At 39.6% G+C, this 26,485-nt stretch overlaps 1 protein-coding gene and 1 pseudogene across 1 annotated transcript in view; one reads left to right on the top strand and one right to left on the bottom strand.

The window, feature by feature from the left end:
* CUL5 (cullin 5) overlaps positions 1–26,485 on the bottom strand; it is a 132,783-nt gene that overhangs the window by 67,786 nt on the left and 38,512 nt on the right. The window lies entirely within an intron of this gene.
* Positions 18,013–20,280, top strand: LOC128587555 (DNA topoisomerase 1-like; annotated as a pseudogene).

Genomic DNA, 26,485 nt, shown 5'->3' with positions numbered 1-26,485 from the left:
TCTCCATCACCATTACCACAGTCAAAGTCATCATCATCACTTTACAGTTTACTACAGTATGTTTTGACTGCTTCCTATGGGCCAGTTATTCCACACTGACTGAAGGGTTAGTTTAGGTCAGGGGTGTCCAACATTTTGGCTTCTCTGGGCCACTTTAGAAGAAATGGTATTGGGCGGTGCCCATAGCTCAGTGGGGAGGGTGCCGACCACAGAACTGAAGCTGGCAAGTTCGAACCCAACCCAGGCCAGCTAAAACAACTGCAACAAAAAAATAGCCAGCCGCTGTAGCGGGTGCCTATAGTCCCAGCTACTTAGGAGGCTGAGGCAAGAGAATCACTTGAGCCCAAGAATTTGAGGTTGCTGTGAGCTGTGACGCTACAGCACTCTACCCAGGGCTATAGCTTGAGACTTTGTCTCAAAAAAAAAAAAAAAAAAATGGTGTTATCTTGGGCCATATATTAAATACACAAATGCTAATGAAAGCTGGTAAGCAAAAAAAAAAAAAAAAAAAGTCCTTGCATAATTTTCATGATATCCACTACCACAGATGGGCAAAAAAGTTCTCACATAATAATCCTAATTATGCAGCAGCCCATTCAGGAAGTCTTTTAAAATAATCAATCGGGTCTCAAGTTTGGGATCAGTGACATAAAAAAATGTACATATCTAAGTAATACAACATCTTAAAATATTTTTTATTATAAAAGTAAAAGTGAGCAAAATGAAACAAGAAGGGTATTTGACATTGTATTAGAGAAATTAACACGTGTATCTGGTTTGATGGCAGTAGTTGCAGTTCTTAAGATATTCATCAAATGTTTCGGTTCTAATTTTACTCGTAATGTGCTTCATTCTTGAAAATAGTTGCTCACAAATGTAGATGCTACCATAAAGTGATGACATAAATAAGGCATGATTGTGAAGTGAGAGATATTGTCTCTGGGAAGATAGAACCTATAAAAATCCAGTAAAGAGACATGATCAAATTTTTCTTTTAAGCTGAATGTCAGAGGATAGCTCTATGCATTCCATTTGAGAACTGGCAGGTAACAATTTATGTCTACTGAAATGAAGTTACAGATAACTCAAAATATTTTCACAGAAATTTTAAAACCTGTTTTCAAATTCTTGTATCAAATCAAAAAAGGCTGAATATTTTTTATTGCCCACAGTACTATGTTTAGTCAACATGTTTTTTGTAGATATAGTTTTACTCTGTAAAACTACCCTGGGTAGACTGCCCTGGTGTTATAGTTCACAGAAACCTCAAACTTCTGGGCTCAAGAGAACCTCTTGCCTCAGCCTCCTTAATAGCTGGCACCACAGGTGTGAGCCACCACACCCAACTAATTTTTCTATTTTTAGTAGAGACAGGATCTCACTCTTGCTCAGAGCCACCACACCCAGCTAATTTTTTTATTTTTAGTAGAGACAGGATCTCAAACTCCTGAGCTCAAATGATCGACCTGCCTCAGCCTTCCAGAGTGCTAGAATTTTAGGAGTGAGCAACCATGCCTGGCCACCCAACGATTTTTTTTTTTTTTTTTTGAGTCTCACTTTGTTACCCTGGGCTAGAGTGCTGTGGTGTCAACCTAGCTCACAGCAACTTCAAATTCTTGGGCTCAAGCAATATTCCTGAGTATCTGGAACTACAGGCACCCACCACAACACCCAGCTGATTTTGTCTATTTTTTTTAGAGATGGGGGTCTCACTCTTGCTAAGGCTAGTATCCAACTCCTGAGCTCAGGCTATCTACCCACCTTGGCCTCCCAGAGTGATAGGATTATAAGCTTGAGCCACTGTGCCTGGCTAGCCAGCATGCTGAAATGCATAAAATTGTTTGCCTTAAATTGAGTTTTCCATAAGTTCAGTTTCATTTAAATAAGCAGTTAAATCTATTAAAAATGCTAAATCTATAGGTTAATTTTCATCAAATTTAGGCACAAATTTGATTTTTTATACCAAACAACTTGATAACACATGTCACAAATCATAAAATATTTTTAACATTTGGCCTCAAAATAAAATAGCCATCTTACTTCTGGAAAGTAAATGATGTTCCCATAGTCAGCATCAATACTTTAAAGGAATTCCTAGAATTGGTGATGATTCAATCTCTTGGTCCTTATGAAATTCAGTCTTGATGATTTGGATGATGCTATACATTTTAAAAGCTTCTGCACATAAATTTTATTCATGTACTATGCAATGATACTTCATCATCTTCTATTAAATACTTTTTAAATTTTTTATTAAATCATAATTGTATACATTTATGGGGTACAATGTAATGATTTCAACACAATGTAAAATGCTTAAATTAATTAACATAACCATCACTTCACTTACTTATTTTTGTGGTACATTTATAATATACTCTTACTTGTTCTGAAAAGTACCCTTGCGTTGTGTACATTAGGCAAGATCCCACCAAATACCATCCCTCCACTTCCCCTCCCGCTGCACCTCCCCTATCCCGTCTTTCTTTCTGGAGTATCCTTGTAATTTATATTGCATAAATGTGTGTTTATACATTGGTTTCATAATAGCAGTGAGTACCTCGAATACTTTTTCTCCATTACTGAGATACTTCACTAAAAGAATATGTTCCAGCTCCATACAGGTAAACAGAACAGATGTGAAGTCTCCCTCTTTTCATGGCTGCATAGTATTCTACAGTATACATATACTACAATTTGTTTATCCATTCATGGGTTGATGGCGATTTAGGCTGCTTCCATGACTTGGCTATTGTGGATTGGGCTGTAGTAAACATTCTGGTGCAAATGTCTTAGTTGTGAAATAATTTTTGTTCATCTGGGTAGATACCTAGTAATGATAACTGCAGGATCAAACGGCAGGTCAATTTTAATTCCTCAAGAATTCTCCACACTTCTTTCCAAAGGGGCTATATTAGTTTGCAGTCCCACCAGCAGTGTAGAAGAGTTCCCTTCTCTTGACATCCATGCCAACATCTGCAGTTTTGGAATTTTTGTGATGTGGGTGACTCTTACTGGAGTTAAGTGGTTTTGACCTGCATCTCTCTGACAACTAAAGATGATGAGCATTTTTTCATGTGTTTGTAGGCCATATGCCTGTCTTCTTCAGAGAAATTTCTGTTCAAGTCTCTTGTCCACAAAGAAATGGGGTTCTTTGCTCTTTTCTTATTGATTAGTTTGAGTTCTCTGTGGATTCTATCAGACTTTTGTTGAAAACATAACTTGCCAAGGTCTTCCCCCACTTTGAGGGCTGTTTGGTTTACCAGGCAGAAGCTTTTTAGCTTGATCAAATCCCAGTAATACATTTTTGGTGTTGCTTCCATTGCCAGAGGCATCCTCCTCATAAAATATTCTCCCAGGCCAGTATCTTCAAGCATTTTCCCTGCACTCTCTTCTAGTATTTTTATAATTTCATGTCTTAAATTTAAATCTTTCATCCAGTGAGAATCCATTTTTGTTAGTGGTGAAAGGTGAGGATCCAGTTTCAATCTTCTACAGGTCGCTAGCCAGTTCTCCCAGCACCATTTGTCAAATACGAAGTCTTTTCCCCATTGTATGTTTTTGTTAGGCTTATAAAGATCAAATGATGGGCGGCGCCTGTGGCTCAGTTGGTAAGGCGCCGGCCCCATATACCGAGGGTGGCGGGTTCAAACCCGGCCCCGGCCAAACTGCAACCAAAAAATAGCCGGGCGTTGTGGCGGGTGCCTGTGGTCCCAGCTGCTGGGGAGGCTGAGGCAAGAGAATCGCTTAAGCCCAGGAGTTGGAGGTTGCTGTGAGCTGGGTGAGGCCACGGCACTCTACCGAGGGCCATAAAGTGAGACTCTGTCTCTACAAAAAAAAAAAAAAAAAGATCAAATGATGATATGTGGCTGGGTTCATCTCTAGATTCTCTATTATATTCCATATATCTACCTCTCTACTTCTGTGCCAGTACCATGTAGTTTTGATCACTATAGATTTATAGTATAATCTGAAGTCCGGTAACATAATGCCTGCTAATTTGTTTTTATTTCCAAGTAATGTATTGGCTACTCAAGGTTTTTTCTGATTCCACATAAAACGAAGTACTATTTTTTCAAGTTCTTTAAAGTATGACATTGGTGCTTTAATAGGGATTGCATTAAATCTGAAGACTGCTTTCGGTAGTATGGACATTTTAATAATGTTGATTCTTCCTAGCCACAAGCATGGTTAAGTTTTTCCATTTGCTAACATCTTCAGCTATTTCTTTTCTCAGAGTTTCATAGTTCTCAAGTTCTCATTATAGAGATCTTTCGCTTCCTTTGTTAGATAAATTCCCAGGTATTGTATCTTCTTTGGCACTACTGTAAAAGGAATAGAGTCCTTGACTATATTTTCAGTTTGACTACTGTTAGCATATATAAAAGCTACTGATTTGTAAGTATTGATTTTGTATCCTGAGACACTGCTATATTCCTTGATCACTTCTAAGAGCTTTGTAGTTGAGTCCCTGAGGTTTTCCAGGTATAAGATCATGTCATCTGTGAAGAGTGAAGTTTGACCTCCTCTGATTCCATTTGAATACCCTTGATTTTTCTCTTGCCTGAATGCAATGGCTAGGACTTCCATTAGTATCTTGAATAGCTGTAGTGACAATGGGCATCCTTGTCTAGTTCCAGATCTGAGTGGAAATGTTTTCAATTTTACTTCATTTAATATGATATTGGCTATGCTGGTTTGCTATAGATGACCTCAAACAGTTTAAGAAATGTCCCATCTAAGCCTATTTTCTTAAGTGTTCTAATCATGAAAGGATACTAGATATTACCAAAAACTTTTTTTGCATCTATTGATAGAATCATATGGTCTTTCTTTTATTTATGTGGTGTATTATATTTACAGATTTACAGATGTTAAACCAACCTTGTAACCCTGGGATAAAACCAACTTGATCATGGTGTATAATTTTTTTTGATGTATCATTGAATTCTGTTTGCTAGGATCTTATTGAATTTTTTGCATTGATATTCATTAATGTTATTGGTCTATAGTTTTCTTTCTTTGTTGGGTCCTTTAATGGTTTGAGGATTAAGGTGATATTTGCTTCACAGAATGTGTTAGGGACGATTCCTTCTTTTTCTATATTTTGGAAAAGGTTATGTAATGGGGTACTAGTTCTTCTTTGAAGGTTTGGTACAATTCTGATGTGAAGCCATCTGGTCCCAGACTTTTCTTTTTTGGGAGATTTTGTATAATTGATGCTATTTCAGTGCTTGATATAGGTCTATTTAAAATTCCTAATTCTTTCTAGTTGAGTCTAGGGTGGCGTGCTTCTAGGTATCGGTCCATTTCCTCCAGATTATATTTCTGAGAATAGAATTTTTTTGTAATAATCACTGAGGAGTTTTAAAATTTGTGTTATCTGTTATTATTTCTTTTATCATTTCTGATTGATGTTATTAAAATCTTACTTTCCTATTCATGGTTAGGCTAGGCAAAGGATTATCAATTTTATTATTTTTTTTCTTAGAGACAGAGTCTCACTTTGATGCCCTCAGAAGAGTGCCATGGCATCACGATTCATAGCAACCTCCAGCTCTTGGACTTAGGTGATTCTCTTGCCTCAGCCTACCAAGCAGCTGGGACAACAATGCCCGGCTATTTTTTGTTGCCAGGTTTGAACCCACTGCCCTAGGTATATGGGGCCAGCGCCCTACTCACTGAGCCACAGGCTATTAATCTTTTCAAAGAACCAACTTTGTTTTCTTGGTCTGCTGAATGACTCATCTTCTCAATTTCATTTAGTTGTGTACTAATTTTGGTTATTTCTTTTCTTCTGCTGGGTCTGAGGTTGGATTGTTCTTCTTTTTCCAGTTGCCTGAGATATCCCATTAGGTTGTTGACTTCCTCTCTTTCTGTTTTCTTGATGAAGGCTTATAATGTTATAAATTTCCTTTTTAGATCTGCCTTTGCAGTGTCCGCAGATTTTGAAACTTGTGTCATCATTATCATTTTGTTCCAAAAATTTGATGATTTCCTTCTCAATCTCATCTTTGACCCAGCTATCATTCAACCTACGGTTAATTTCCATGACTTTGTCTGAGTATGAAGATTTCTGTTGCTGTTAAGTTCAACTTTTGTTCCATGATGGTCCGAGAAGATACAAGGAATAATTTCTATTCCTTTAAATTAGCTGAGGTTAGTCTGTGTCCTAAGATACAATCAATTTTGGAGAATGCCCCGTGGGCTGATGAGAAGAATGTGTATTCAGTTTTATTAGGATGAAATGTTCTGTATATGTCTGTTAAGTCCATTTGTTCTATGGTCAAGTTTGTCTATTATTCCTTTGTTTAGATTCTATTGGAGGATCTATCCAGAACAGAGAAATGGGTGTTAAAATCTCTAAATATTATAGTGCAGGAAGATATCACACTGTTCATATCCATTAGGGTTTGCTTTATAATTGAGCATTCTGGTAGGTCAAAAAATGTTAATTACTGAAATCTCTTCAAGTTGAGGGCTTCCCTTAACAAATATGTATTGTCCAGCTTTGTCTTTCCATATCTTTGTTGGTTTAAATCCTATTGTATCTGCAAATAAAATTGCAACCCCTGCCTTTTTCTGATTTCCATGGGTCTGTATTATAGATGTCCATCCTTCATGCTGAGTCCTTTTTTATCCCTTGAGGTAAGATGAGTCTCTTGTATGCAGCAGATATCTGGCCTGAGTTTTTGTATCCACTCAGCCAACCTGTGCCTCTTTAGAGGACAATTTAAGCCATTCACATTGAGAGAACGGATAGGTGTGGTAGTGTTTTGGCCGTCATGTTTTTCAAAAGTCCAATGGATATCTTTAAATTTTTCACCATTGTGGAGGTTAGGTTTTGTTTGATAAGTTCTGGGTGAGTTTACTTTGGTGGTAGACCACTGTGCCGGTTATTGTGGAGAATGGGTCAGAGACTCTCCTGGAGAGCTGGTTTAGTTATGGCAAATTTCTTCAACATGTGTATATCAGTAAAGTATTTGATTTCTCCATCACAAATGAAACTCAGTATAGCTGGATACAGGATCCTGGACTGACAGTTGTTTTGTTTTAGATTTAAGGTCGATGACCATCTTCTTCTGGCGTGAAAAGTTTTGGCTGAAAGATCTGCAGTCATTCTAATATTTCTCCCTGTGCAGGTAATGTTTTTCTTATGTCTGGCTGCTTGCAGAATTTTCTCCTTCATTTTAAGTTTGGCAAAGTTAATTATAATGTGTCTAGGAGATGCTTTATTTGGAATCAGTCTTGCTGGGGTTCTGAAACTGTCTACTATCTGAATTTCTGTATCTCTTACAATGCTTGGGAAATTCTCCTCCATGATCCTGGAGTAGAGTATCTGTGCCTTTAGATCATCCTCCTCTCCTTCAGGGATTCCTGTAAGATGAAAGTTTGATTTTTTGGAGTGATCCCACAACTCTCTCAGGGAATGATCAGTTTTTGCTCTCCATTTCTCTGCCTCTTTGAGAGCTTGAGATCATTCAAAAGCCCTGTCTTCAATTTCAGAGATCCTTTCTTCTGCCTGCTTAACTCTATTACTGAGGGATTCTACTGTATTTTGAAGCTCCTCGAAAAATTTTTTCATTTCCTTAGCTCTGCTCTCTTTCCTCATTATGTCCCTATCCTTGATGATTTTGTCTTTGAACTCATTAATTTCTTGAGACAACATTTGAACAACTCTTTGGATTTCTTTTGTTGAGACACAGTCTTGTATGTTGCTCTCAGTAGAGTGCCATGGTGACACAGCTCACAGCAACCTCAAACTCTTGGGCTTGAGATTCTCTTGCCTCATCTCCCAAGCTGGGACTATAGGTGCCAGCCACAATGCCCGGCTATTTTTTGTTGTTGTTGTTGTTGCAGCTGTCACTGCTGTTTAGCTGGCTCAGGCCAGGCTCAAAGCCACCAGCCTTGGTGTATGTGGCTGGCGTCCTACTTACTGAGCTACAGGTGCCAAGCAACTCTTTGGATTTCTATTTCCATCTTTTCCTCCCTTCTATTCATTTTATTTGCTATCCATATTCTCAATTCTATTCCTGACAATACAACCATTTGTTTTTGAATGGCATCTTCTGTTGTATCTCCTTTGTCATTCCTTGGGGGAGTGTATCCAGTCTGGTTATTCACGTCGCTAGCATTTTTCCGCTGGTTCTGTACCATGATTATTTTTCAGAGTTTGGTTAGTAAAACTGTTAGGGTGAGATTTGATTGAGGTCCCCAGGAAGTGGAGCTAACCAGGCCTTTACCAATGAGCTGGGGCTCGTGATTGTGGCTCTTCCCCTACAGCTTTACAAAGGTCCCTTTCAGAGCTGCAGCCAGAGACTCTGAGGACCTGCTTGGTAGTGCTATCTGGCTCTGTCTTAAGGAGAAAGAGAGAAGGGACAAGAGAAAGAGCAAGAGGTTTAAAGTATTCCACAGGTTTTAGTTTCCTTCCACAGAAGAGAAGTAAAGAAGAAACAGTGTGATGTTGGTGTAATACCACCATATGCTTTTGAGAGCAAGGAATGGGAAGGTAACCAGTAATGGAAGTGAACTTTCATATTAATAAAAACAAGGAAAAGGAAAATGAAGACATAATATCAAAACATAACAGAGTTAGATAAGTAATAGAAATAAAAATCAGTCACAACATACCTGAACTGAATAACTTAGCCCGTTTAAAAACAGTATGCCTTTGGAAGGACAAATGTATTATTCCACTTATATGAGTTATCTAGATGGGCAAATTCATACACAGAAAATAGAATGGGGCGGGGGGGAGGGGGGAATTATTGTTTAATTAGTACAAAGTTTCTGCTTGGAATAATAAAGAAGCTCAGGGAATGGGCAGCACTGATGTTTGTATATTAGGAATATAATTAATGCCCCTGAACTGCACACTTAAAAATTGTTAAAATAAATTTTATATATGTTTACATATACATGACATAATATACCACATATACATTTTATGTAAGGTCTATTTATTTTTTATTTATTTATTTTTTTTGTAGAGACAGAGTTTCACTTTATTGCCCTTGGTAGAGTGCCGTGGCGTCACACAGCTCACAGCAACCTCCAACTCCTGGGCTTAGGCGATTCTCCTGCCTCAGCCTCCCGAGTAGCTGGGACTACAGGTGCCCGCCACAATGCCCGGCTATTTTTTTGTTGCAGTTTGGCCGGGGCTGGGTTTGAACCCGCCACCCTCCGGTATATGGGGCCGGCGCCCTGCTCACTGAGCCACAGGCGCCGCCCTGTAAGGTCTATTTATAATACATATCAAAATATAAAGCAAAAATAATTAGAAATGTAAAAACTTGACACAAACACAGTGGAATACTTTAACACATCCTGTATCACTTAGGATCCACTCCACTAAAAACATTAAATTCAGTATCACCTTAAACTTTTAAGAGGTTATTTTTCTTTTCTTTTTTTTTTTTTTTTTTTTTTTTGTGGTTTTTGGCCAGGGCTGGGTTTGAACCCACCACCTCCGGCATATGGGACCGGCGCCCTATTCCTTGAGCCACAGGTGCCACCCAAGAGGTTATTTTTCCTACATAGCAAGAAGTCTAGAGGCAGGCAATTGTTGGTGTCTCTTTAGGGACTCACCAGGATCTTTTCCTTTCCACTATGCCATTTATAATGGCAGTCACTTCCCTCATCACTCTGGGAGGCCAAGGTAGGTAGATTGCTTGAGCTCAGGAGTTTGAGACTGGCCCAGCAACAGCAAGACCCCACCTCTACTAAAAGCAGAAAAATTAGCCGGGTGTTGTGGCAGGCACCTGTAGTTACAGCTACTCAGGAGGCTGAGGCAAGAGAATCACTTGAGCCCAAGAGCTTGAGGTTGCTGTGAGCTATGACGCCACGCACTCTAATGAGGGTAACAAAGTAAGACTCTGTCTCAAAAAATAATAAAAGTAAAAATAAAAAATAAAAAGCTTCTGCACAGGAAAGAAAACAATCAACAGAAGGAAGAAACATCTACAGAAGGGGAAAAAATATTTGCAAACTACCCATCTGACAAGGGATTAATAAGCAGAATATATAAGGAACTCAACTAACTAGCAGAACGACCCAAATAATCCTATTTAAAAATGGGCAAATGACCTAAATAGACATTTCAGAAAAGGATATATACAAATGGCCAACAATTAAAAAAAAAAAAAAAAAGCTCAACATCACCAATCACTGGAAAATGCAAATCAAAACCAAAAAGTTTTGTTTATTTAGACAAAAAATAACAAACGCTGGTTAGGATGCAAAGAAAGGGGAAAACTAGTACACTGTTAGTAGAAATACAAGTTAGTACAGCCCTTATGGAAAATAATATAGGGCATCATAAAAAAAACTAAAAATAGGGCAGCACCTGTGGCTCAAGGAGTAGGGTGCCGGTCCCATATGCCGGAGGTGGCGGGTTCAAACCCAGCCCCTGCCAAAAACCACAAAAAAAAAAAAAAAAAAAAAAAAAAAACAACTAAAAATAGATCTCTGATACGATCCAGCAATCCCATTCCCAGGTATATATCCAAAAGGAAGGAAATCAATATATTAAAGAGATAGCAGCACTCCCATGTTCATTGCAGCACTGCTCACAACAGCCAAGGTATGGAAGCAACCTAAGTGTCTATCAATGGATGAACGAATAAAGAAAAACGTGGCATATACAAACAAGGAGTTATTATTCAGCCATGAAAAATAAATGAAATCCTGTCATTCACAGTAACATGAGTGGAATTGGAGGATGTTATGTTAAATGAAATAAGCTAGGCACAGAAAGACAAACATTGCATGTTCTCATACACATATGGAAGCTAACAAAGTGAATCTCACAGAGGTAGAGAATAGAATGATGGGTACCAGAGGCTCAGAAGGGTATGGGGGAAAGAGAGATGGAGAGGTTGGCTAATGGGTACAAAAATAGAGTTAAATGGAAAGAATACGTTCTCATGCTCAATAGCACAGTAGGGTAAATAACAATGTTTTGTATAATTCACAATACACAGAAGAGAAAATTTTGAATGTTCCCTACATAAAGAAAGGATAAATGTTTGAGGTGATGGATATTCCTCCTAATCACCCATCAATGATCTATCTGATCACTACATGTTGTATTCACATATCAAAACATCTCATACACCCCATAAATATGTATACTTATAATGTATTAATATATATATATATATTTTTTTTTTGTAGAGATAGGGTCTCACTCTATGGCCCTCGGAAGAGTGCCGTGGCCTCACACAGCTCACAGCAACCTCCAACTCCTGGGCCTAAGCGATTCTCTTGCCTCAGCCTTCCGAGTAGCTGGGACCACAGGCGCCCGCCACAACACCCAGCTATTTTTTGGTTGCAGTTAGGCCGGGGCCGGGTTTGAACCCGCCACCCTTGGTATATGGGGCCGGCGCCTTACCGACTGAGCCACAGGCGCCACCCAATGTATTAATATTTTTAAAGACTTTTTAAAAAGAATTAAAAGAAAAAAAGAGGCTCAGTACCTGTTGCTTAGTGGCTAGGGTGCCAGCCACATGCACCGGAGCTGGTGGGTTCGAACCCAGCCCAAGCCTGCTAAACATCAATGACATCTGCAACAACAAAAAAAAAAACAGCCAGGCTTTGTGGCGGGCTCCTGTAGTCCCATCTACTTGGGCGGCTGAGGCAAGAGAATCGCGTTAGCCCAAGAATTTGAGGTTGCTGTGAGATGTGATGCCACGGCACTCTACCCAGAGCAACATAATGAGACTCTGTCTCAAAAAGAAAAAGAAAAGAGGGTGGCGCCTGTGGCTCATGTGAGTAGGGCGCCGGCCCCATATACCGAGGGTGGCGGGTTCAAACCCAGCCCCGGCTGAATTGCAACCAAAAAATAGCCGGGCGTTGTGGCAGGCGCCTGTAGTCCCTCGGGAGGCTGAGGCAGGAGAATCACGGAAGCCCAAGAGCTAGAGGTTGCTGTGAGTCCTGTGACATCATGGCACGCTACTGAAGGCGGTAAAGTGAGACTCTGTCTCTACAAAAAAAAAAGAAAAAAATCAAAGAAAAATAGACAAAATTTAATAAGGATTCTTGCAACACTAGAAAAGTGAGTTTTTTTTTTTCCTAAAAGAGGTCTAAGATGCCTCCATGAGCTGTGCCTCCTCGCCAACTCATGACCTTGTATAATTCCCTCCTATAGTGAACAAGGATTTGTGTATGTGACCAACTGCATACTGCAGAAGTGATGGTTTGTTGCTTCTAAAATTATGTTATAAAATACTATGCCTTCTGTCTTGGGAGCATTCTCTCTTTGGATTACTTGCTCTCAGGAAAGCATACTGCCATGTTGTAAATAGCCCTATGAAGGGACTCACATGGGGTGGAACTAAAGCCAACAGCAAGTAAGGATCAGAGATGTGCCAGCAATCACGTGAACAAGCTTGGAAGCAGATTGCTGCATCTTACATCTGAGTCTAGGCTCAGATCTTCCTTCTGCTAAAAGCTTGAACACCACCTCAGGAGAGACCCTGAGCTAGAACCACTAAGTTAAGCCACTACCAGGTTCCTGACCATCAGAAACTGTGAGATTAAAATGTTGGCTTTTTTAAGTTACTAAGTTTTAAATTGTTATGCAGCAATAGATAACTAATACACAGAGACATAACAAGTGAGGGAAGGAGACAGAAGCCTAGTTATATTGGCTACAAATTAAATACATGTAATCATGTAATTTTCCAGAAGAGACTGTAGCAAAAAGAAAAAAAAAGAGCTGGGGTGCTGGCCCCAGCCAAACTGCAACAACAACAACAAAAAATAGCCAGGGAGTTGTGGTGGGAGCCTGTAGTCCCAGCTACTCGGGAGGCTGAGGCAAGAGAATTGCCTAAGCCGAAGAGGTGGAAGTTGCTGTGAGCTGTAACGCTATAGCACTCTATTGAGGGCGACAAAGTGAGACTCTCTCTTTTTTTTTGTAGAGACAGAGTCTTACTTTACTGCCCTCGGTAGAGTGCCATGACGTCACAGGACTCACAGCAACCTCCAGCTCTTGGGCTTCCGGGATTCTCCTGCCTCAGCCTCCGGAGCACACACAAAATAGCCACAACGCCCGGCTATTTTTTTGTTGCTGTTTGGCTGGGGCCAGGTTTGAACCCGCCACCCTAGGTATATGGGGCCGGCACCCTACTCACTGAGCCACAGGCGCCACCCTGTAGTATCTTTTATAATAAATCCATAAACCACTGTTCGCTATTCCTCTCCGTACTTCCCAACCTGCCTGTAGATACCTACCTGCCTGTTTGCATTTATCTAATACTTAATGAGTGATGTCTCTATCTGAGACAAAGACAGGAAGAGGAGTAAATCAGATGAAGAAGGCTGGGCACTAAGGCGTCAGCCACATACACCTGAGCTGGCGGGTTCAAATCCAGCCTGGGCCCACCAAACAACAATGGTAGCTGCAATCAAAAAACAGCTGGGTGTTGTGGCGGGCGCCTGTCATCCCAGCTACTTAGGAGGCAGAGGCAGGAGAATCTCTTGAGCCCAGGAGTTGGAGGTTGCTATGAGTTGTGACACCATGGCACTCTACCCAGGGCAACAGCTTGAGGCTCTGTCTCAAAAAAAAAAAAAAAAAAAATCAGATGAAGAAACAGGCCAGAGCTATAAAGTTAAAAAGTGAACTCAGGGCCCAAACACAGTTCCAAATGATACTAAAATCTATGCTTTTAACTACTACACTGACGACAAACTTTGGAGAGACACACAAACCTGAGTAGAAATGCAATACTACAGCTAATGTGTCCTGAAATTTGGGTAAAATATCTCATCTCTCTCAAGATCAATTTTCTCACCTGTAAAATATAGATACTAATAAATGCCTCACAGGGTGCCTTTTAAAACAAAGTTGGTAATATATTTGAAAGAATAAATTCTATAAAAAGGTCTTACAAATCAAAAATAATGTATTATTTAATTCTGGTTTTAATTTTAAAGACTGGCATCAAACCTAATAGATCTTGAACAGCAGTTCTCAGCTGAAGGAGATATTATTATATATTATATATTTTATGTTATATATTTCCCTAGAAGGATATTTGGAAACATGTGAGAATCTTATTCTGTTTTAATAATAGGAGGCGAGGAAAGAAGCAGAGAGGGAGCATCCATAACTGGAGTTTATAAGGGTAAAGGCCAGAGGCGACGAACATTGTGCAATACGGAGAACAATCTCATAAAGCCACCCGGGACAGCGATCGTATTTCAGCTGAGAAAGAATGATACAGATCATAAGAAAAGAGGAACAAATCTCAGTCAATGTAGCTTAATATTAATACATTATTTTAGGGGTGGCGCCTGTGGCTCAGTCGGTAAGGCGCCGGCCCCATATACCGAGGGTGGCGGGTTCAAGCCCAGTCCCGGCTGAACTGCAACCAAAAAATAGCTGGGCGCTGTGGCAGGCGCCTGTAGTCCCGGCTACCCAGGAAGCTGAGGCAAGAGAATCGCTTAAGCCCAGGAGTTGGAGGTTACTGTGAGCTGTGTGATGCCATGGCCCTCTACCGAGGGCCATGAAGTGAGACTCTCTCTACAAAAACAAACAAACAAACAAAAAAAAAACAACATTATTTTAGTATCTCAGAATTAGAAAGATATAAACAACCTAAATGGTACTGATTAATACATTCAAAACATGGCTAAAATTTGTAAGGATTTTTATCACTGTACATCTGGCAGTTTTGCTGATGCCATGAAAGTGTATGTACAGGAATTCTTTTACCTAAAAAGGACAACATATTAAGCTGCCTCAGGTACTCTATGAAGATCAAAGATCTTTAAAAACAATGTGTTGAGGCCACCAATTTTTATTGACAAGGTTACTAATTCTGCTTAGAAGTATACTTTAAGTACAGAACATCATCACTGTATTGCAGGAGTGGGGAACCTTTTCATGATGGAAAGCCATGTTAATTAGCTATAATCAAATAAGGCCATATTCCAGAAACTTCAATTAAATATACTTAAAAATGTACACTGTTTTGTAAAATTCTAACTGCTATGTACTTAATTATTTCAAAAAATGAAAACTATCTGTTAATTTTAAAGTTAATTAATCTTGTAATGACTGTGTGTGTCTGGTTTCTGTTGGAAAACATCTGAACACTTGGTTAAAGCATGAAGGTCTGTAGTTTCACTTGGTCCTCTATGGATGTCAGTCATTTGTGACCTTAAGGGCAGCTCAATGTGGGTTAGGTAGAAGAATTTAGATTCACAGCAATAAATGGGTGAAAAGCAGGAAAGCATTTGCGGGCATGATGCTGAAGGCGTGAGTATTCTACTGCATTTTTCCATATTTTAATTGGACCTTTCTTAGAATCAAACACTGACTTTAAAATGTCACCTGAGCAGTCAATCAATTCCACCTGTAAATCTTTAGATGCCCGGTGAAGCTAAAATGCTAATTTGAGTATGATGCCGTGATTCTCAAAGCCAGCAAACCTTTCGTTGTGTTCTCCAGTTAACAGGTCTGTAACAGCTGCATATTCTTCATCATCCTGAGTAGAAATGCAATACTACTGCTCATCAATGACCTTTGCTAACTGGTCACCCTAAATTTCTTTCTGAAGAAGTGTTTTGAAAAAAGATATCTATATCTATATATGTATTTTTTTTTGCCATATATCAATGACTTAGTTTCATCTTGCAAAAAATATTCAAATCATTTTAATATGACATATATCACAGAAATGCTGCGTGCCTATAAAGATCTTCTTTCAATAACTCACATTGCTGGCTGGGTGTGGGGCTCACACATATAATCCCAGCACTCTAGAAGGCCAAGGCGGGAGGATTGCCTTGGCTTAGGATTCTGAAGACCAGCCTTAGCAAAGTGAGATCCTGTCTCTACTAAAAATATTTAAAAAAACTAGCTGGGTGTTGTGGTGAGTACTTGTAATCCCAGCTATTCAGGAAGCTAAAACAAGAGGAGACCAAATGTTTGAGATTGCTGTGAGCTATGATGCCATGGTACTCTAGGTGCAACTGAGTGAACTATCATAGAAAAAATTCACATTGCTAATTCTGTTCTTCATAAAATTTAATTATGTTTCTCCCAGTAAAATACTGGCTAACACCTGACCTTGTGATAAACAATGCATTTTAGAATAACACAGCGTATCACCCACGGACAATACCATGTTGCCTTTGCATAAATATAGTCAGCAATACTTATAATTTGCTCCAAAGTGTCACTTAAAATATTACCCTTAGCATAGAGTTTGCTGATGCAATATACAATGAAAAGAGATGAGAGTATCTGGATCTGCTAACACCTTGTCTGTAAAATAAACTCTTCATGTTTTTCTGTCACAGAAGGTGAACCATCTGAATATACTCACTAAACTTACCAAATTCAGTCCAACTTCACAACATTATCTTGAAAGTTGATGAAGACATATATTCTCCCTTTTCTATTCACAAGAATGCTCTAAGTAAGTAACTCTTCATAGCAAAGAAAATCTTGTTAAGACCCAAATGAAGTATAAAACCTATGCTGAGTCAGTAGTATCAGTTCATCCATCCAAAGCAACAGAAAAATATATAGTATTTTCCTTCTGAAGTATTGCATGAAGTTGTTCCATTAAGTTGAAGGCTAATTCATGCTGCCAATCACTTATGGTTCTCCTCAAAAGAGACAGCTATTTGTACCTTGAAACATCCTAAGGTCCTAAGCATACTACAACTTCGACAATGCATTCTTTCACAATTTCTACATCAATGAATGACTTCTCATTTTCCCTGAGTATATTATCTACTTTATAAATTGCTTCAGTGGCATTATTTCCAGGTCTTATTGCTGCTTGGAAGAACTGTCTTTGTTTTTGCTTTTCATCTTCCCATTTCTTTTTTTTTGTAGAGACAGAGTCTCACTTTGCCGCCCGTAGAGTGCCATAATGTCACACGGCTCACAGCAACCTCCAGCTTTTTTTTTTTTGGGGGGGGGGGGGGGTTACGCGATTCTCTTGCCTCAGCCTCCCGAGCAGTCATCTTCCCATTTCTAAATATAACTTTTCATGCCTCTACATCTAATTTAAAATATCTGTGGTCCTTGTGAGTCTTTTTAATGCTGATAAGCACTGAGTTTCTTTAATGTTGACACTGCAGTATCTTAAAGCAAGCAAAAATCATCTTATCTTTAGCAAAAACATGATAACACTGCAATTAGCAATTCTCATTAAAAAAAGTCTCTTTCTTCAGGATTTTCTTTTCTTCCATGATGTGATGGGCTGTTAAGCAGACAGAATAAAAAAATAATGTCGAGCTAGGAAGTGCCGGTGGCTCAAGGAGTAGGACGCTGGCCCCATATACTGGAGGTGGCAGGTTCAAACCTGGCCCCAGCACCAAAAAAAAAAAAAGAAATACTGTCAAGCTGAGCATCTACTAACAAATTTTGCTTCAAATACATACACAGTGTACAGTTGTCAAAAGCTGGTTAACAGGCCACACATGGTGGCTCATGCCTGTAATCTTAGCACTCTGGGAGGCCAAGGCAGCAGGATCACTTGAGCTCCAGAGATCAAAACCAGCCTGAGCAAGAGTTTGAGGTTACTATGAGCTAGACTGAGGCCACAGAACTCTAGCTTCAGACAACAGAGTGAAACACTGAAAACAGATGGGCATACTCAACCCTCATGAACTCTTGCCAACCAACCTTGTGGGGTAGTTGTGCCAGTGAGGCAGAAAAGTTAGAAATAAATCATGAGTGTAACAGTTGTTAATTCAGCCCTTCTGGCTTAGTAGTGTTCTGATGGTGCTGGTCAATCTGGGAAGATTATTTCCTTGAAACTTTGTTTATTCTTTGGCATTTTAAAAATACATTCATTTTAGGAAATGCGAACTTGGGATGTTACACAACTGCTAGGGTCTGTTTTTGCCACCCTCCCGGCCGCAGCGCAGCCATCACCGTCACTGCCCCAGGGGTTCCAGGAGTCTCCGGCCTGCCCACGCCGCCTCCCCAGGCCGCCCATCCGCGTCCCCCGCCGCCTCCCTGCCAGCAGCACCAGCAGCTCGGCCGACATGAGTGGGGACCATCTCCACAGTGATTCCCAGATCCAGGCGGATTTCCGATTGAATGATTCTCATAAACACAAAGATGGAGAACACCGGCACAAAGAGTACAAGAAGGACAAGAAGGAGCGGGAAAAGTCAAAGCTTAGCAACAGTGAACATAAAGATTCTGAAAAGAAACACAAGGAGGAGGAGAAAACTAAACACAAAGATGGAAACTCAGAAAAGCATAAAGATAAACACAAAGAGACAAAGAAAAACGAAAAGGGGAGCCTCTGGGGATGCAAAAATAAAGAAGGAAAATGACTTCTCTAGTCCACCACAGGTTAAAGATGAGCCAGAAGACGATGGCTATTTTGTTCCTCCTACAGCGGATATAAAGCCATTAAAGAGACCTCGAGATGAAAATGATGCTGATTATAAACATAAGAAAATTAAAATAGAAGGTATCAAGAAGGAGAAGAAAACTAGAGGAAGAAGAGGATGGTAAGTTGAAAAAACCCAAGAATAAAGATAAAGATAAAAAAGTTCCTGAGCCAGATAACAAGAAAAAGAAGCCAAAGAAAGAAAAGGAGCAGAAATGGAAATGGTGGGAAGAAGAGCACTATCCTGAAAGCATCAAGTGGAAATTCCTAGAGCATAAAGGTCCTGTATTTGCTCCACCATATGAGCCTCTTGCAGAGAGTGTCAAGTTTTACTATGATGGTAAAGTTGTTTAAAGCTAAGCCCCAAAGCAGAAGTAGCTACATTCTTTGCAAAAATGCTTGACTATGAATATACTACTAAGGAAATACTTGGGAAAAATTTCTTTAAAGACTAGAGAAAGGAAATGACTAATGAAGAGAATAATATTATCACCATCCTAAGCAAATGTGATTTTACCCAGATGAGCCAGTATTTCAAAGCCCAATCGGAGGCTTGGAAACAGATGAACAAGGAAGAGAAACTGAAAATTAAAGAGGAGAATGAAAAACTATTGAAAGAATATGGTTTCTGTATTATGAATAACCACAAAGAGAGGATTGCCAATTTCAAGATAGAGCCCCCTGGACTTTTCCATGGCTGTGGCAACCACCCCAAGATGGGCACGCTGAAGAGAAGAATCATGCCTGAAGATATAATTATCAACTGTAGCAAAGATGCTAAGGTTCCATCTCCTCCTCCAGGACATACGTGGAGAGGTCCAGCATGATAATAAGGTTACTTGACTCGTCTCCTGGACAGAAAACATCCAAGGTTCCATTAAATATATTATGCTCAACCCCAGTTCACGAATAAAGGGTGAGAAAGACTGGCAGAAATATGAGATTGCTCGGCGGCTGAAGAAATGTGTGGACAAGATCTAGAACCAATATAGAGAAGACTGGAAGTCCAAAGAGATGAAAGTCTGGCAGAAAGCTGTAGTTTTGTACTTCATTGACAAGCTTGCTCTAAGAGCAGGCAACAAGAAGGAGGAAGAAGAAAGGAGAAAGGGCAGATGCTGTGGGTTGTTGCTCAGTTCATGTGGAGCACATGAATATGCACCCAGAGCTAGATGGTCAGGAATACGTGGTAGAGTTCGACTTCCCCGGGAAGGACTCAATCAGATACTATAACAAGGTCGCCATCCATCGAGAAACGAGTTTTTAAGAACCTACAACTATTTATGGAGAAAAACAGCCTGAAGATGATCTTTTTGATAGACTCAACACTGGTATTCTAAATAAGCACCTTCAGGATCTCATGGAGGGCTTGATGGCTAAGGTATTCCGTAAATACAATGCCTCCATCACACTACAGCAACAACTGAAAGAACTCACTGTTGCGAATGAGAACACCCCAGCAAAGATCCTTTCTTATAACCGTGCCAAGTGAGCTGCTGTAATTCTTTGTAACCATCAGAGGGCACCACCAAAAACTTTTGAGAAGTCTATGATGAACTTGCAGTCTAAGATTGAAGCCAAGAAGGATCAGCTAGCAGATGCCTGGAGAGATCTGGAGAGACCTGAAAAGTGCCAAGGCTGACAGCAAGGTCATGAAAGATGCAAAGACCAAGAAGGAAGTAGAATCAAAGAAGAAGGCTGTTAGAACAGTTGATGAAGGTGAAAGTTCTGGCCACAGACTGAGGAGAATAAATAAATTGCTTTGAGACCCTCCAAACTCAATTATCTGGACTCTAGGATCACAGTGGCTTGGTGCAAGAAGTGGGGCATCCCAATTGAGAAAATTTACAACAAAACCCAGTGGGAAAAGTCTGCTTGGGCCATTGACATGGCTGATGAAAACTTTGAGTTTTAACCAATCTCCTGGGGCAGACTGGTGAAAAGGAGCAGTATGGTTTGGGGAAGATGGATAAACTGAGCCTTGCTTGCCCTCACAACTGAGGGAGAGGCAGTAAGTTTTAACAAACATCTTTGCGAAAAGATAACCTGGAGATATTATAAAGGAGAGCTGAGCCAGTTGTCCTATGGACAACTTATTTAAAAATATTTCAGATATCTGGGCGGAGCCTGTGGCTCAAGGAGTAGGGTGCCAGCCCCATATGCCAGAGGTGGCAGGTTCAAACCCAGCCCTGGCCAGAACTGCTTAAAAAATATATATATATTTCAGATATCAAAATTCTAGCTGTACAATTTGTTTTGTTTTTTTATTTTCAAGAGGGCAAGTGGATGGAAATTTGTCAGCATTCTGCTGGGCAAATTCACTGTTTCACTCAAACATTTGGATTCTCTTAGCTACTGTATGCAAAGTCCGATTATATTGGTGCGTTTTTACAGTCAGGGTTTTGCAATAACTTCTATATTTTAACAGAAATAAATTCCTAAATTCCCTCCTTCCTCCCCCATTTCAGGAATTTAAAATTAAGTAGAACAAAACCCCAGTGCACCTCTCACAGTCATCACTTTCTATTGTCATGGGAATCAACTCTCATTAAACTTGAAGCAGTCTGATATCAACAGTGTTTTGGTTCAGACACTTGGTCACAGAAAAGCATGATGGGAAAATATTTCCTGACTTGAGTGTTCTTTTATAAATGTGAATTTTTTTTTTTTTTTGGTTTTTGGCCGGGGCTAGGTTTGAACCCGCCACCTCCGGCATATGGAACCGGTGCCCTACTCCTTGAGCCATAGGCGCCACCCAATGTGAATTTTTTTTTTTTAATTATTTTAAAATACTTAAACCTTTTTCTTGATCTTAACCTGGCTTATTGTACCCTCAATGAATCCCCAACAATAAAAAAAAAAAAAGATCGTGTAGATTGGGGTTGGGGAGGGACAAGGGGCAACTGAGTCTAAGGATAATGAAATAATCAGTGACTAAAACCATTTTCCCATCATCTTCTGTTCTGAGCATTCTCTGTACCCTTAAGATATCCATCTTTTTCTTTTTAAACTCCAGTCTTTCCATTGAAAGATTTTATTGAATAAAAAGTTCTACAGGTCAGTAAACTTAGAGGAAAATGACTATTTGGTCCAAAAAAAAAAAGGAAAAATAATCAAGATTTTAGGGCTCTTATTTTTTCTTTTGTAACTGTAAAAATGGAAAAAAAATAAAAAGCAGAATTTTTTTTTAAAAAGTTCATTTTAAAAATAAAATAAAAATGTAACAGATGGGCTTGATGCCCATAGCACAGTGGTGACAGCACCAGCCACATGCACCCAGGTTAGCAGATACGAACCCAACCCAGGCCTGCTACCCAACAACTGCAACAACAATAACAACATAAAACAGAGCTAGGCATTGTGGTGGGCACCTGTAGTCCCAGCTCCTAGGGAGGCTGAAGCAAAAGAATTGCTTAAGCCTGAGATTTTTAGGTTGCTGTGAGCTGTGACACTACAGCACTCTACCAAGGGTGACAAAGTGAGACTCTGTCTCAAAAAAAATAAATAAATAAAAATAAATATATATATATATATAAAACAGATGAACAATAATGTATTAATAAAAGGATATGTTCTATAAAGTTTGGATTTAGTCAAAAGGCCACAGTTAAGGACCTTACGGCCACAGGTTCCTAATTCCTGCTCCATGCCTGTTTTCTGCCAGGAGTACTCAGAGAACAACATTATTTTAGATGATAAATCATATCAATACAGACTGACAAAAACAAAAGCAAAAAATCCCCACCACACTCAACATATTATTCATAAAATAGTTTAATTGGATAATTTAAGAAAAACTTACATGCTATAAAACTTTAAAAAGCCTCTATTGTTTCTTATTGAACTCAAAAGGGAGAATTAGAACTGTAACTGACACTATGCAAATTCTATGTTATTTGGGAAATTTAAGGTATTTTCTATATGATAAAGAGGAAAATGAGCACAACAGCTCAATACATACAGGTGATGCAATCATACATCTACAATTCAGTGATACAGTATTTTACTAGTATGCTAAAGAAAGTTATGATAGCAGATCTGAGACTGCTGCTATCTTTAGAAAGAGCTATTTGTAAGGCTGCCCTTGGCTGGCACCTGAGAATCTGGATTTGGACAGGATTCTTATGATTTCTTCATAAGAATGGCTCACTGTGTCTAAACAGTATACCCCCAAACTACTGAATAAATGTTGTTCTCTTCAACTCACGGAACATTCTCTAAGACTGATCACATCCTAGGCCATATAACATGTCAATAAATTTTTAAAAAGTAGAGATCATGGGCGGTGCCTGTGGCTCAGTGAGTAGGGCATCGGCCCCATATGCCGAGGGTGGTGGGTTCAAACCCAGCCCCGGCCAAACTGCAACAAAAAAATAGCCGGGCGTTGTGGCGGGCGCCTGTAGTCCCAGCTGCTCGGGAGGCTGAGGCAAGAGAGTCGCGTAAGCCCAAGAGTTAGAGGATGCTGTGAGCCGTGTGATGCCATGGCACTCTACCCGAGGGCAGTACAGTGAGACTTTGTCTCTACAAAAAAAAAAAAAAAGTAGAGATCATACCATGTAGCTTTTCAGACCACAGTGGAATAAAAGTAGAAATCAATTCCAATAGAAATGCTTGGGCGGCACCTGTGGCTCAGTGGTAGGGTACTAGCCCCATATACCGAGGGTGGCAGGTCCAAACCTGGCCCTGGCCAAACTGCAACAAAAAATAGGCAGGCGTTGTGGCGGGTGCCTGTAGTCCCAGCTACTCGGGTGGCTGAGGCACGAGAATCACCTAAAACCCAGGAGTTGGAGGTTGCTATGAGCTGTGATACCACAGCACTCTACCAAGGGCAATAAAGTGACACTGTCTCTAAAAAAAAAAAAAGAAAGAAAGAAATGCTCATCACACAAAGTCATGGAAACTAAACCTACTGCTAAATGACAGTTGGGCCAAGGAGGAAATTAAGATGGAAATCAGGGCGGCGCCTGTGGCTCAAAGGAGTAGGGTGCCAGCCCCATATGCCAGAGGTGGTAGGTTCAAACCCAGCCCCGGGCCAAAAAAAAAAAAAAAAAAGATGGAAATCAAAAGATTCTTCTTATAAGAAGAAAATTCACTGCCATAAATGCCTACATACAAAAGACAGAATGATCACAAATCAATAATCTACTGAATGGTCTCAAGGAATCAGAAAAGGAAGAACAAACCAATCCTAAATTCAGGAGAAGAAATTACTAAAGACAGGGTGGAACTAAATGAAATCAGTAAAAGAATTATACAGATTAATGCAACAAAAAGGTGTTTCTTTGAAAAAGATGGCTAAAAATCAACAGGCCTCGGCTTGGCGTGGTGGCTTACATCTATAATCCTAGCACTCTGGGAGGCTGAGGCGGGTGGATTACCTGAGCTCACGAGTTCAAGACCAGCCTAAGAGCAAGACCTCAATTCTAAAAATAGCCAGGCATTGTGGCGGGAGCCCATAGTCTCCAGCTACTTGGGAAGCTGAGGATTCTGAAGAGAATCGCTTGAGCCCAAGAGTCTGAGGTTGCTATGAGCTATGACACTATGGCATTCTACCAAGGTGACAAAGTTGAGACTCTGTCTCAATAAAAACAAAAAAACAGCTCTCTCACTAGATTAACCAGAAACAGGAAAGAACCCTAATAAGCTGACTGAGAAATGAAAATGGAGATATGAAAACTGATACCACAGAAATATAAAATATCTGTTAGTACTATAAAAATCTCCATGAACAGAAATTTGAAAAGGTTGAGGAAATGGACATTCTTGGAAATACAACCTCCCAAAGCTCAATCTGGAAGAAACAGAACTCCTGAACAGACAAGTAACAAAACTGAAGAAGCAATAAAAAAAACTTCCAGGTGGCACCTGTGGCTCAGTGAGTATGAGAGTGGCGGGTCAAACCCGGCCCCAGCCAAACTGCAACAAAAAATAGGTGGGGGCATTGTGGCGGGTGCCTGTAGTCCCAGCTGCTCGGGAGGCTGAGGCAAGAGAATCACCTAAAACCCAGGAGTTGGAGGTTGTTGAGAGTTGTGTGATGCCATGGCACATCAACATGGGTGATAAAGTGAAACTCTGTCTCTACCAAAAAAAAAAAATAATAATAATAATAAAATAAAATAAAAATCTTACAACAAAAAAAGTCTTAGTCCTCCTCTCTGGCTTTACTTTTTTCCACAGCACTACCTACCTTTTAAAATACCATTTATTTTACTTATTCTGTTTAGTGCCTATCTTTGCAGGATTTTATTTTGTTTACTACTTATCCTCAGTATTGTGAATGTATTGTGGTATACGATAAGTGCTCAATAAATATTTGTTTCACAGTGTTAGTGCGAGGTAAAGAAAACAGGCATTCTCATACACTGTTGGAAGGATTATAAATTTGTAGTCTTTTTGTAGGGCAATCTGACAATAACTACCAAAATTTAAAATTACATACTCTTTGGCCTAGAAAAAACACTTTTAGAAATTTACCCTACAGCCTGGGTTTGGCACTTTGGGAGGCTGAGGCGGGTGGACTGCTTGAGCTCAGGAGTTCAAGACCAGGCTGTGCAAGAGTGAGAGCCCATCTATAAAAATAGCCAGGTGTTGTGGTGGGAGCCTATAATCCCAACTACTTGGGAGGCTGAGGTGGGAGGATCACTTGAACCCAGGGGTTTGAGGTTGCTGTGAGCTATGATGCCATAGCACTCTACTGAGGGTGACAAAAAAAAAAATAAATAAAGTGAGAAAGAAAGAAATTTACCCTACAAATATATGCATAAGATTGTTAGTCTACCACTGCCTATAAGGACCAGTTGTAAAATACAACTTAAATCTGTATATGCCATGATATAATAATCTCCAAGGTATAATGATACAGAGATAAAAAACAATATGAAAGAGAAGAAAGCATGATATTTGTAACCTAATTTTTATAGGCTGGGAGAAGGTAACACTTATTTTTATAGCAAAGATTTCAGGAAGGAAGCACAGGCACCATTTACTAGTGATTGTCTCTGAGAATGAGGTCTGAGAAAGTGGAGTGGGAGAGTTATTTTTATTATGTATCTTTGTATATGTCTAATTTATTATCAGGTACTTGTATTGTTTTTCCATTGAAAATATTTTATATGAAAAGTCTATCATGGCCACTCAAAGTAGACAAAAACAAACTTTCATATTTGAATGAAAGAGGAAAACAGTAATACTGTGTATAAAATAAAATTAAATGAGGAACTGAGGCTAGAAAGAAAGTTTCCCTAACTGTTCATTTTAATGCTTGCTTTAGTTTCAGGAAGAAAATTAAATAAGTCTGGCATGGCACCCGTAGTTCAATGGTTAGGGCACCGGCCACAAGCACCAGGTCTGGAGGCTTCGAACCTGGCCTGGGCCTGCTAAACAACAATGACAACTACAACAAAGAAATAGCCAGGTGTTGTGGTAGGCACCTGGGCTGCAGTTCCAGCTACTCAGGAGGCTGAGGCAAGAGAATCGCTTAAGCCCAAGAGTTGGAGGCTGCTGTGAGCTGTGATGCCACAGCACTCTACCAAGGACAACATACACTCTGTCTCAAAAAAAAAAAAAAAAAATTTAGTAAGTCATTTCAAATGTTTCTTACTGTTACTAGTAGCAGCACTGTGTAACTTAATAAAACGCTTTTAAAGTAAAAAAAGAAAAAGTCCCACACCAGATGGTTTCATAGCTGGTAAAATTTTACCAGACCCACAAAGAACTGGTACATGGACTGCAGAAATTACTTCATGACAGAGAAGGAAGGAATCCTCCCTAACTCATTCCATGAAGCCAGCCACCATCATCTTGATACCAAAGCCAGGAAAGGATACAACAAAAGAAGGAAACAGCAAACCAATATCCCTTTGAATATAGATGCAAAAATCCTCAATAAAATCTTAGCAAACTGAATTCCGTTCATCATCAAAAAATAATCTACCGCAATCAAATGGGCTTCATCCCAGCGACGCAAGAATGGTTCAATGTATGTAAATCTATAAATGTAATTCACCACATAAATAGAAGCAAAAACAAAAAACCTATGATCCTTTTGATAGATGCAGAAAACGTATCTGACAAAACTCAGCACCCTTTTATGGTATGAACTTTCAACAAAATAGGGACAT

Source organism: Nycticebus coucang, chromosome 6, assembly GCF_027406575.1.
Source record: "Nycticebus coucang isolate mNycCou1 chromosome 6, mNycCou1.pri, whole genome shotgun sequence".
In the NCBI taxonomy this organism is placed as follows: Eukaryota; Metazoa; Chordata; class Mammalia; order Primates; family Lorisidae; genus Nycticebus; species Nycticebus coucang.
The sequence above is the reverse complement of the archived record's forward strand: the minus strand, read 5'-3'. Positions and strand labels throughout refer to the sequence as shown.